The sequence below is a fragment of the Dipodomys merriami genome, unplaced genomic scaffold (assembly GCF_024711535.1).
Source record: "Dipodomys merriami isolate MVZ:Mamm:240054 unplaced genomic scaffold, mDipMer1.0.p SCAF_159, whole genome shotgun sequence".
Taxonomy (NCBI): Eukaryota; Metazoa; Chordata; class Mammalia; order Rodentia; family Heteromyidae; genus Dipodomys; species Dipodomys merriami.
In genome coordinates, this window is record NW_027202926.1 from 166,854 (window position 1) to 179,861 (window position 13,008).

The 13,008-nt window shown below is 35.3% G+C and overlaps 1 pseudogene; it reads right to left on the reverse strand.

Annotated features, from left to right (window-relative positions):
- Positions 1–12,218: 12,218 nt before the first annotated feature.
- Positions 12,219–12,318, reverse strand: LOC138827632 (U6 spliceosomal RNA; annotated as a pseudogene).
- Between the last annotated feature and the right edge of the window lie 690 nt (positions 12,319–13,008).

Sequence of the window (13,008 nt, forward strand, 5' to 3'; positions counted from 1 at the left end):
ATTGAAAGAATATGGGCACAGTGTGGTTTTAGCTTATTGAAACCTGTATGGGGTAGTGTGTTTTTGAGGACTTGCAATACGTTGTGATGGAGATGAAGGAAGGGATGTGCTTATTCTGGAAAACTGGCTAGAGGATTGCTCCCAGAAAGATAGTGATGAATTCTTCCAAAAGGACAGTAAAATCACTTTCACAACCATGTTCACTACTGCACTCTTCACTGTAGCCAAGTTATGGAAACAGCCCAGATGCCCTTTGGCGAAGGGATGGTTTGCAAAAGTGTGTCATATATACATAAGTGGAATGTACTTATCCATTATGAAGACTGTTACGTTATTTGCAAAGAAATGGATAGATCTAAAAATATGTTAAATAAACAAAGTCAAAGCCAGACACACAAAGGAACCATGTTCTGTCTCACATTTGGAAGCTAGAACTTTATACAATTTTACACAGCAATATTAACCAAATCATGCTATTTGTAGAGGAGTATTTAAAAGATGTAATTTTTTTTAATAAAATTGAACTTTTAATCCAACAAAATAAATACCAGGAAATTATCACTTTGAAGATGTGAGGGGAAGTCAAAGGGAAAGAATAAAAAGGGTTATGGAGGAAGAAAGTGAAGACATGATATTCAATGCAGACAGTATGAAACCAGAAAAAATTAAAGTGTGGTGAGGTTTAGAAAGGCAGGGAAAAGTTATATAAGGATACATTATACTTAAAAGAATTATTTATTGAATGTAAATTCCCTTGTACAACTAGTTATGATAATAAAAATATAATTAAAAACAATGGAGCCATCTGATCTTAAACTGTGTTCTCTTAAACCATGAGTCAATGTAATAGTTTCCTACTCAGAAATTTTCTTTGCAGGTATTTTCCTTTTTGTGACAGAAAAATGATCAATGCAATGAATATCAATACATCACATTGCACATCAAAAAGAGACACAATAAAAATCACAGTAAAAATGTTAGAATTAACCACATGATAAAATAACAGGTTGAATATGCCAAATGATCATTGATTGTTTTTCCAAGTACTATACCAATGGTATCTAATTTAATCCTCACAATAATTTCATAAAGTGGAACTACTTACATTTTTAATTCTCAGATGATGACATTGAAGTCTTCAGAGTTGGAATTACTAGTACAACATTGCACACATGGTAAGTGTTAGCCTGAGGTTCATCTCCCACTGTATCAATTAACCTCATTCTATTTTATGACTAAAATACCAGCACTTAGTCTACAAATTCTAGGAAAAATTCCAATAATTATTGTGTACACTCATAATATTTCACTTTATCTTTGTTAGAAAATTGGGAACTTTAATATGAATACTCAAAGTTCATAATCAGTGCATACCTCCCTGGTGAAAGGAAGTTCTAAAGTATAACATTCTTGATTTCTAGGTCAAAATAGCAGAAATCATATTCTATCCCTTCACTGAACACTGCACTGCCTGGGGAACCTAACTCTGTTTAACACTGACTTACTGAAAGAATGACCTCCCCAATTCCTGATGGAAACAGACTGCAGGTCTCATGGTCCAATCATTTCCACATTGTAGCTCAAGTAAGTTGTTTACCATTAGAAGAATTTTGATTGCTTTTTATACCCAACATTTTGAGACAAAGGTACTAATTTAAAATGCTATTAAAGTAAGACATATAAAAATCACCTTTGACCATAGATAAATATTTTACCTTTCATGTACCCAAAAATGCAGTCTGACCTATCATTAATGAATTAAAGCCTCTCCAACTTGTGGATACAATTGGTTTAAAAAGACATGAAGGGCTGGGAAGGTGGCTTAGTGGTAGAGCACTTGCCTTGCATGCGTGAAGCCCTGGATTTGATTCCTCAGCACCACATTAAAAAAAAAGAAAAGAAAAAAGCTGCAAGTGGCGCTGTGGCTCAAGTGGAAGAGCGCTATTCTTGAGCTGAAGAGCTGAAGGACAGCGCCCAGGCCCAGAGTTCAGACCCACTACCAGACTCCCCCCCCCAAAAAAAAAAAGACATCAATACTACTATATTTGTTCAAAATTTCTTATGATACTGAAGATTCAATTGTAAACTGTTAACACTTGAAAATAACTCTTTTTCTTAGGAGTAGGAAACAAAACACAAGATTAATCCTAATCATTTCCAAAGACATTTATTTATACTACAAATTCACTCTTATAACTACAAAGATTCTAAAAATAACTGAAGCATAGTGTCACAAAGGGCATAATTTAACTTCATCATGTACATTCAAAGGACTGTGCTAATAGAAAACAAAGTTATACTAAAAATTAGCTCACGCAATTCACTTCCATTCTTTTATTCTATATATTTTAGTTTCATAAAAATTGTCTTTTGATAAAATCATGCATAAAAAGCCTATATACCCACTTACATTTTCAGATTTTAACAATGTTTATTTCAGAAATGTCTTTAGCTGTATAGTCAATGAACTGAAATAACACTAAAGTATTCAAAGGGTTTTCAGAAATTGCAAGACTCGCTCTTGGATGTTATTTATATTGGAAAAGATCTTCAAAAAGCCTTAATTGTTAAAGTTGTGATAGTTACTCCCACAAAAGAACTATTAATGAAGAAACCTTTGTATGTAAAATACAACTTAAAATGCATCCACAATCTGGAGGTGACACATGCTTTTTTTGTTTATTTGTTTTTGCAATGTATATCTAACAAACATATCCACAATACTGTTTTTCAGTCAATATGATCGGATATTCAAACCTAAAAAATACGGGATTTATTCTTAGTGTGAATAGATACTATCTTATAAAGAAAGTTATTTTCAACAGAAATCCGGAAAGATTTAATCCACCTTGAGTTTCACAGGAATAACCAGAGTGTAATACTTGTTTGGTCAAGTCAGTCAAAATTACTCCATGAGTATATCTTAAAAGTATAGCCAATTTAAGAGATCTAATACATATTTTGTACTGACAGTCACCTTACAGCAATAACTTAGTACTTAAATATATGTGTATCTTCTTGCCTAACATATACAAAGAGCTGAAAGTGATCTCATTTATCTAACTTAATGTTGTAAATGCTTTAATTATGATGATGTTATTATTTGATGAATAAAATGTACAGAAGGGTGGTTCCACTGAAATGACAGTACGGAAAACTGATAAATAAAAAACATTGCAACACAGTTCTTTTCAGCCTCACTCTGTCCTCATTGGCAAGCAACATGGCAACCACACACACACACACACACACACACACACACACACACAAACACACACACACACATATTTGCGCACATATACACACACATTTACATGCAAGGCAAATTCAGGGTTTATTGTACAATAAAGTTCAAATAAAATATTAGTGATAAGGCTAAGGATAATGGGTGTAGAGAAGCACCTAGAAACGGAAGTTATTGGTCTAGGAAATTCGTTTAACAGGATCCGAACAGAGAACTTCCCAAAAATGCAAAAAGACAGGCCTATTCAGATACAAGAAGCTTTTAGAATTCCAAATAGACCAGAAAAGAAGAGGACATCCCACCTTCACATTACAATCCACACAGGATCAACTCAGACCAAGAAAAGATACATAAAGCTGTGAAGGAGAAAACCAATTAGAATCACATCAGATTTCTCAGCAGAGACAATCAAAGCAAGAAGAACCTGGAATGATGTATCCCATGCCCTAAAACCAAACAACTATCAACCAAGAATACTGTACCCAGCTAAACTCTCCTTCATAACTGAAGGCCAAATAAAAACCTTCCATAGGAAAGAAAAATTGAAACAATACATCTCCACCAAACTGCAAAAGATTCTTAAAGATGTCCTACACATAGAAAACCAACAAGACCACAATAAAGGCCAAAAACTGCACCCAAAGTGAGAATCCAAGAACCATAGAAAGAACCCAGTTTTCGCAGCCCCGAGAAGGTGGATAACATGGCAGGAAGTGCCAAATACCTCTAAGTCCTTTTTATCAACATTAACGGACTTAACTCTCCAATTAAGTGACATAGACTGTCTAGTTGGATTTAAAAAAAGTTCCTTCTATCTGCTGCCTTCAGGAGACACATCTTGCACATAAAAACAAACACATTTTCAATGTTAAAGGATGGAACAAAATCTACCAAGCAAATGACCCCCATAAACAGGCAGGAATTGCAATCCTAATATCAGATAAAATAGACTTCATATTAAAATTTGTCACAAGAGATAAAGAAGGTCGCTACATACTAACTAAGGGTTCTCCCCTACAGGGGGATATTACAATTCTAAATATCTATTCGCCAAAAAATGTTGCACCCAAATTTATCCAAGAAACACTACTTTCCCTCAAATCCCACATAGATCCAAATACATTAATAGTTGGGGATTTTAAAACACCACTCTCCCCAGTAGATAGATCAACTCGGCAAAATCTAATCAGAGAAAACACAGATCTAAACAGCTGCAGAGATCAACAAGATTTAACAGACATCTACCGAATATTTCGCCCAGCAGCATCAGAATACACGTTTTTCTGAGCAGCACAAGGAACATTTTCTAAAATAGACAACATTTTAGGCCATAAAGCAAACTTGTCTAAATTCAGAAACAGTGAATTTATACCTTGCATTCTCTTGGACGACAAGGGAATAAAACTAGAACTTAACACCAAAAGCCACCAAAGAAAGGACGGTAACACATGGAGGCTGAAAAACACACTGCTGAATCACGAGTGGGTCATGGAAGATATTAGAAAGGAAATTCAAATGTTCACGCTATTCAACAAAACTGAGAACACAAATTACCAGCTCCTTTGGGAAACAGCAAAGGCAGTATTCAGAGGCAAGTTTAAAGCTCTGAACTCCTACATCAACAAACTGGAGAGATCTGAAACGAAAATTTAATGACATATCTAAACCTCCTTGAAAAGAGCAGCAAGATAAACCCCAATCCAGTAGATGGAAAGAAATAATTAAAATTAAATCAGAATTCAATAAATTAGAATCCAAAAAAAACTATAGAACGAATCAACAAAACAAAGAGTTGGTTCTTCGAAAAAATTAACAAAATTGACAGACCCTTAGCAAATCTTATCAGAAAAAGAAGAGAACACACCCAAATAAATAAACTCTAAAATGAGAATGGAAACATCACTACGGAAACAACCAAGATTCAGAACATTATAAGGGAATATTTCTCAAAACTTTATGCTAATAAAATTGAGAACTTGACATAAATGGACCTTTTCCTAGCAAATATTGACATGCCAAAACTAAACCTAGATGAGTTAAACCATCTTAACAGATCCATACCAAGCATTGAAATAGAAACAGCAATAAGAGACCTCCCAGGTAAGAAAAGTCCAGGACCAGATCGTTTTGCAGCGGAATTCTACAAGGCCTTCAAAGCAGAGCTCACACCAATACGCCTCCAACTGTTCAATGAAATTGAAAGAAAAAGTTCACTGCCGAACACATTCTATGCAGCCATCATAATCCTCATCACAAAACAAGGCAGGGACTCATCAAAGAAAGAAAACTATAGAACCATTTCGTTGATGAACATTGATGCAAAACGTCTCAACAAAATTTTGGCCAATCGACTTCAACAATTCATCCAAAAATCATAAACCAATATCATACAGGATTCATTTCAGGAATGCAAAGCTGGTTCAATAAACGCAAATCAATTAATATAATTCATCACATCAACAGGAGCAATGATAAGAACCACATGGTTATCTCAATAGATGCAGAAAAAGCATTTGACAAGATTCAACACCCCCTTATGATGAAGGTTTTGGAAAAATTAATAATCCATTGAACATTCCTCAATACAATAAAGGCTGTATATGACAAACTTACAGCCACCATTATACTTAATGGTGAAAAACTAAAGTCATTTACTCTTAACTCAGGAACAAGACAAGGATGTCCACTCTCTCCACATCTCTTCAATCTAGTATTAGAATGCCTAGCTACAGCAATAAGACAAGATCCAAACATAAAGGAGATCCAAATTGGGATTGAAGAAATATAACTCTCCTTCTTTGCAGATGACATGATGTTGTATTTAAAGAATCCCATCGACTCCACTCCCAAATTACTCAAGCTGATTCAAAACTTTGACAAAGTAGCCTGGTATAAAATTAAGCCCCCAAATCAATGGCTTTTCTGTATGCCAACAATGAGAAAAGTGTGGCTGAAATTATGAAAGTAAGTCCATTTGTAATATCCCCACAAAAAATAAAATACCTAGGAATTAACTGAACCAAAGGAGTGAAGGACATTTACAATGAAATCTTTAAAATCTTGAAAAAGGAAATCAAAACAGAAGTTAGAAAATGGCAAAACATTTCATGCACCTGGATTTGAAAGATTAACATTGTGAAAATGGCAATACTTCCCAAGGCTATCTACAAATTCAACACGATACCTATCAATATTCCAACCTCGTTCTTCAAGGAAATAGAAGAGGCATTCTAAAAATTCATATGGAACAATAAAAGACCCAGAATAGCAAAAACGATCCTCAAGGGAAAGAACACTACTGGAGGAATATCAATACCAAATTTCAAACTCTACTATTAAGCCATAGTAATCAAAACAGCTTGGTACTGGCATAAGAACAGACCTCAGTACCAATGGAATAGAATTGAAAACCCAGAAATGAACCTACAGACTTATAGCCATCTAATATTTGATAAGGGAACTAAAAAAATAGAATGGAAGAAAAACAACCTCTTCAGTAAATTGTGCTGGCAAAATTGGTTAACTACTTGTAGAAAACTAAAGCTAGATCCTTATATATCACGTGGCACAAGAATCAATTCCAAATGGATCAAAGACCTCGGAGTCAAACCAGACACTCTGAAAACATTACAGGATGGAATAGGAGAAACCTTAGGTCTCCTTGCTCAGGACGAAATTTTCTTTATAGAGACCCGGAAACACAACAAATCACAGAAATGTTGGACAAATGGGATTGCATGAAGTTTCAGAGCTTCTGCATGGCAAAAGACATAGCTAGCAAGAACAATAGATAGCCCACAGATTGGAAGAAGATCTTCAATAGCCATACAATGGACAAGGGTCTCATATCTAAAATATACTTGGAACTTAAAGAATTAAATCCGCCAACAACAAATCCTCAAAGAAACAACTGCCCAATAAACAAGTGGGCTAAAGACTTAAAGAGAAGCTTCTCTGAAGAAGAAAGAAGGATGTCCAATAGACGCATGAAGAAATGCTCAATCTCCCTAGCCATAAAAGAAATGCAAATCAAAATAACATTGAGATACCACCTCACCCCAGTTAGAATGGCAAAAATCAAGAACTCTAACAACAACAGATGCTGGAGGGGATGTGGACAGAAGGGAACCTTACTGAATTGTTGGTGTGAGTGTAAACTTGTTCAACCACTTTGGAAAGCAGTATGGAGGTACTTCAAAAGACTTCATATGGAGCTCCCCTATGACCCAGCAATCCCAGTTTTGGGCATTTACCCAAATGTTTACAAACAAGACCACACTAAAGCTACCAGCACAACTTTATTGCAGCATTATTTACCATAGCTAAGATATGGAACCAACCCAGATGCCCCTCAGTAGATGAATGGATCAAGAAAAGTTGTATATATAAACAATGGAATTCTATGCCTCCATCAGAAAGAATGACATTCCCCCATTTGTTAGGAAATGGAAAGACCTGGAAAAATTTATATTAAGTGAAGAAAACCAAGCCCAAAGGAACATAGGTCCCATGGTTTCCCTTATTTGCAATATCTAGTATATGTATGAGCAAGCAGAAAATGTCAGATAATGTGATGTTAGGAAAATGAACTCTTAGATATGAATTTTAATGTTTTTTTTCTTTCATGCATTTGTTTATAACGCATTTATAAGATTATTTCTTTGTTGCTTTGTATCTCCCTACCCCACAGTATAACCCCTGCTTTCACTATATTTGATGTTGGTACAATTTGTAGAGGAGAGGTGGAAAAACAAATCGTTTAAGCATACAGGTGGACTCGTTGCAACAATGAGAAGTACATGTTGTCATGTCGAAAACAAACTTTATTACTTTGGTGCCGGGGGTGGGGGGAAGGGAGGACGGGGGCGGAGGATTGGGCGGGGGGGGGGGGGCGGGGGAGGCTGGGAAGGGATGTGAAGGGCAAAGAAAGGAGGAATATGCAATGCTTGATAAGAAATGTACTCATTATCTTGCCCATGTAATTTTAAGTCCTCTGTACAGTAAGTTCATAGAAAAATAAAAAAATAAAGAAAAGAAAAGAACCTAAGTGATCTGAGGACCAAATTATTATGATATTTCACTAGGTATACTATAAGAAAGCAAAACAAAATGCACCAGAAGAAAACTCAGAAAATCTGAATATAATACAGGCCTATTTGTCCTCATTAACTGTCATAGATGTATATGTTAATTCTAAGGAGACTTAAGTTCTAATAGCATTCGAACTACTGGAAGACACTCATGTTTTCCGATACAAATTATGTCCATACAGGTAGACCCATGGCAACAGTGAAATGTACGAGTCGTTTTGTTGAAAACGAACTTTACAACTTTCGTGCATGGGGTGGGGAGGAGAGGGGAGAAGGGAAGGCGGGGAGGATTGGGTGGGGAGGATGGAAAGGGATAGGAAGGGGAAACAATGGAGGAGGATACAATGCTTGATAAGAAATGTACTCATTATCTTGCCCATGTAATTGTAACTCCTCTGTACAGTATTTTCACAATAAAAAAAAACAAAGTATGTCCAAAAGATATTAGTGATTAGGAAAAATGATAATTTGCCTTATTACAAAATAATACATAATCCACTCACCACGGTGGTTACATTTTCCCTGTCTGTCCACATGTGACCATTTAATTTATTTTTAGTTCATTCATTCATTCATTCATTAGTTTGGTGCTAATACTAGAGCTTGAACTCAGGGCCTGGTTCTGTCTCAGAATTTGTTATTTATTTTGTTTTAGTTTTCTCAAGGCTAGCATCTTACTTGCTTATAAGACAGCTCCATTTCTAGCTTTTGCTGGTTACTTTCAAACCAGACTCTAATGGACTATATTTCTTTGTCTGGTTTCAGACCACAATCATCAGATTTTGTCTTTCTGATTAGCTAGGAATAAAGACATGAGCCACCAGTGTGGCTCCTACTTTTTCCTATACTTATCTATTGCACATACTTAGATAGCAATTTAATATTGAGAGTATAGAAGCAAGATGTACAGTGATTATATTGTTCTGTCAGAAATTCAAGTTAGTAATGTAAATTTCTTCTTAAGACCATACACAAAAAATACTTAAGAAGAAATCTGATGATTGTGTGTGTGTGTGTGTGTGTGTGTGTGTGTGTGTGTGTGTGTGTGTGTGTGTGTGTGTGTGCTCTTGCAATATGTTCCACATATAAGCACTGTGCAGGTGTGTCCAGCCATTCACAGTTATTGGATAAATATCTGCCTTGAGATACCAACTCATGGACATTGTCTAAGTGTCCACTCTAGGCTTCCCGATGAAGAGGATTATACTTATCCTCATACATAGTATTCATATGAGTGGCCTTTTTGGAAAGTAGTGTCTGCACTGTAGTAAGCTGCAAGGCAAGCACTCTACCACTGAGCCACCTTCCCAGCCCAAGGATTAAGATTCTTATCTGTAATTTGGTCAAAGCTATGTCTCTTTAGGTAGGCGACTAACAATGTATTTACTATTTTCAAGTAAATACATAAATTCTATTTCCATCTTTTTTTTAAATAAAAAAAACTTGTTTGCTCTGTAAATTGAGTAGAAACATGTATTTTTTGGCTAGCTAGGTCATTGCACATCTGTATCTCTTTTCCTCTCTCTGTTTTATGGTTCTCATAGACAATATGATTGCTCCATAATTATCCTAATTTATTTTGCTTTTATATTTTTGGTTGCATCATTTCACTTTCTGCTCTGCCATTTCCCAAAACAGCACCACATGAACAGAAAAATCCAGAAGTGGTGCTGTGGCTCAAGTGGTAGAGCACTTGCCTTGATTTGAAGAGCTCAAGGACACGCCCAGGCATAGAGTTCAGGCCCCACAACTAATTTAAAAAAAAAAAAGAATCTCAATACTTGATAATTCTACTAACAGATCTGACTGAAATCAGTTGAATCACACTTTTCCTGTAAAATGAAGGAATAGATCCAGACTAGGAAAGCAGCTAGAGAAGGCAGGCAGATTGTATCTGTAACAAAACTTTGTGGAATATGGAATCGAGGATTACTTACTGGTGATTCACTTGTACTTGAAGCATGATTCTGAATTATTGCTTGCTGATTCTGAACTATTGCTTTGATCATTATATTCTCCAAGAAGAAAAAGTGAAATTTAATTGATAGCAAAGGACTACTAATACATTTTGACTTCTCATTAAGCATCTTCAATCATCAAAATCACCTGAACACAATAGATAGGCCTATTTTTAGATGAAAACAAGTGTCTTTAAAAAAAAAAACAAGAATTTAGGTAGTCATACAAAGGACTTCTATTTTATTACTGCATTATACATTTTTTCTAATGTTGGATAACAACATTAGAAAGCTATTAGAAAGCTCTTAAATCCCATATGTTGAATAGTGAGTTCTCTTACACTATAACATGGTATTTCCCAAATCATTTACATAGAAGACATTGTTTCCTATTTTCTCATTCCTAGAATAAGCTGCACATGAAGACACCACTGGTCCTGACTTTAAGTCTGTATCTTTGAATACTGAGGAAAATCTTTCCTCTGCTCCCTATAATTCACTACTCTCCAGTTAGAATAATTTAGAATAGTAAAAATGGAAAAAGAGAAAATAAATCATGGTGAAAAAACATATGCAGAACATTCACCAGTTTTTTCTGACCAGTTCAACCAATGTGAACTATTGGGGAAATACATGGACACCTCATTCCCACTGGTACTCAATATCTCTGGTTAGGCAATTCTGACGAAGACAAGGTACAAGATGAAAAAAATGAGGAATGGTTTCAATTGCAAGAAAAAAATGGAGTAGGATCCAAGTAAATTTCTTCTTTGGGATGCCGAAATGTATCGGCTTACTGTGGTGTGAACACTGCTTTCCAAAATGGCCACCCAGTTGAATACTAGGGATGAGGATGAGTATACCCCTCTTCAACGGGAAGCCTAGAGTGGACACTTAGACATTGTCCATGAGTTGGCAGCTCAAGGCAGATATTCATGCAATAACTCTGAATGGCTGGACACCCCTGCACAGTACTTATATGTGGAATAATACCAGAATGTCTTCTTTATTACTTCATCATGATGCAGATACCAATCCCCAAACTAAAGGCCTCTTGACCTCCTTGCATCTTGCTGCTGGGAATAGAAATAGCAAAGATACTCTGTATCTCCTTCTGTTGAACCATTATATCAAACCAGGTCTGAAGAACAACTTTGAAGAAACTGCATTTGATATTGCCAAAAGGGTAAGTATGTATCACTAACTCTTTGAAGTTGTCGAAGGCTGTACAAATTGTTCTCCTAAATCGTAATGGTTTGGTTAAGTTTCTTAAATTTCAAAAGTGCCAGTCCATCTTTTGTGTCCCTACAAATTTTTTTCACAATACAAAGCAACAGCAATATCTTACAATAAAAATTTATGTATTCCATGGTATTCTTCCAAGTGAATTGCATGGCTGTGATATCAAAATGTATTCAAGAGTTGTTTGTATACATCTGTAATGATTTCTGCAGAGTTTGTGATTCTTTAAATCAGAAATAATTTTAACTTATCTGTTGAAATGAATAGTATAGAACCTAAAGATGTTCCGAGTGCTTTTCTGAAAAAAGTATATCTATGTTTGTGTAATGTCCATAATCTATTTCATTCTCTACTAGATATAATACTTTGAATTCTACATTGTTATATAATGTATAGATTCATGGATAAATGTGACCTTTCAGATTGCATTCCATATAGAAGAATTTTAAGACTCCTTTTTTTTGTAGTTTCTTATATTATTTCATTTCTTTGGGAGAAAATGGCAATATTATCTAATTTCAAGTTTTGTAAAGGTTATGCTATGTAAAGGCCTTTCTAAGGTGAAAATTTAATACACTGATATCAAACTAACCTTTAATTGTATGAATTACATGTATTGTTACACTTGTATTTTTGTAATCAACTTTTTAATAACTGTTTTTCATTTCTTGCATCAGAAGAATGAAAAATATGGAATACTTCACAAATTTTCATATCATCCTTGTGCAAGTGCCATGTTATTCTCTGTATTGTTGTAATTTGGGTAGACCTGCTGCTGAAGCATGTAGTATCCTCTAAATTTAAGTATATAATGATACAATCTTTATAAAGGCATATATCCATCGTTGCCTATTTGTAACAAGGAACCCTTATTGTTCCTAAAATGCTATTGATCTTATTTCTCTAAATTTCTGTGTACAGTGGAAAAAAAACTTATAGAGTTTGGTCGATTGCTCACATTTACATTTTTTTTGTCATTTCCATTTTAAATTTGATCATACTTTGAAGCCTTTACAGCTAAGTCCAAAGTTGGTGGCTTTTCAAGTACTTATTTATCAACTGAGTTAGCTTTGTGGAGCTAATGGATTCAAAGTAAGCCTTGCTTAAGAGCTACTTCTAACTTTCTGCAGCTTAAAATTTCCCAAATGAGGTCTTGCTGGAACAAATGTCTACCTGAACTGTGAAGACTCGGGGTCTATGTTGAGGGGGCAGAATGATGCAGGCTCCAGCCTCAGGATTATCTGAGGAGTGTGTTTGGGATTAGGAAAGCTCTTGGAACGCCAGGCTATAGAGGGAAAATGTTCCCTCTCCCTATCTCAAAACATGTCACAGACTCCTGGGAGCTGAGGAAGTGGCTCTTCTGCTTGCTTAAGCATAGATGAACAGCTGGTCAAGCATTTTCCTGAGATTGGAGAAGTGGTTTGAGCTTGATCTAAAATAGTTTAGATAATAATATACCTAGACTTTCTCTCAT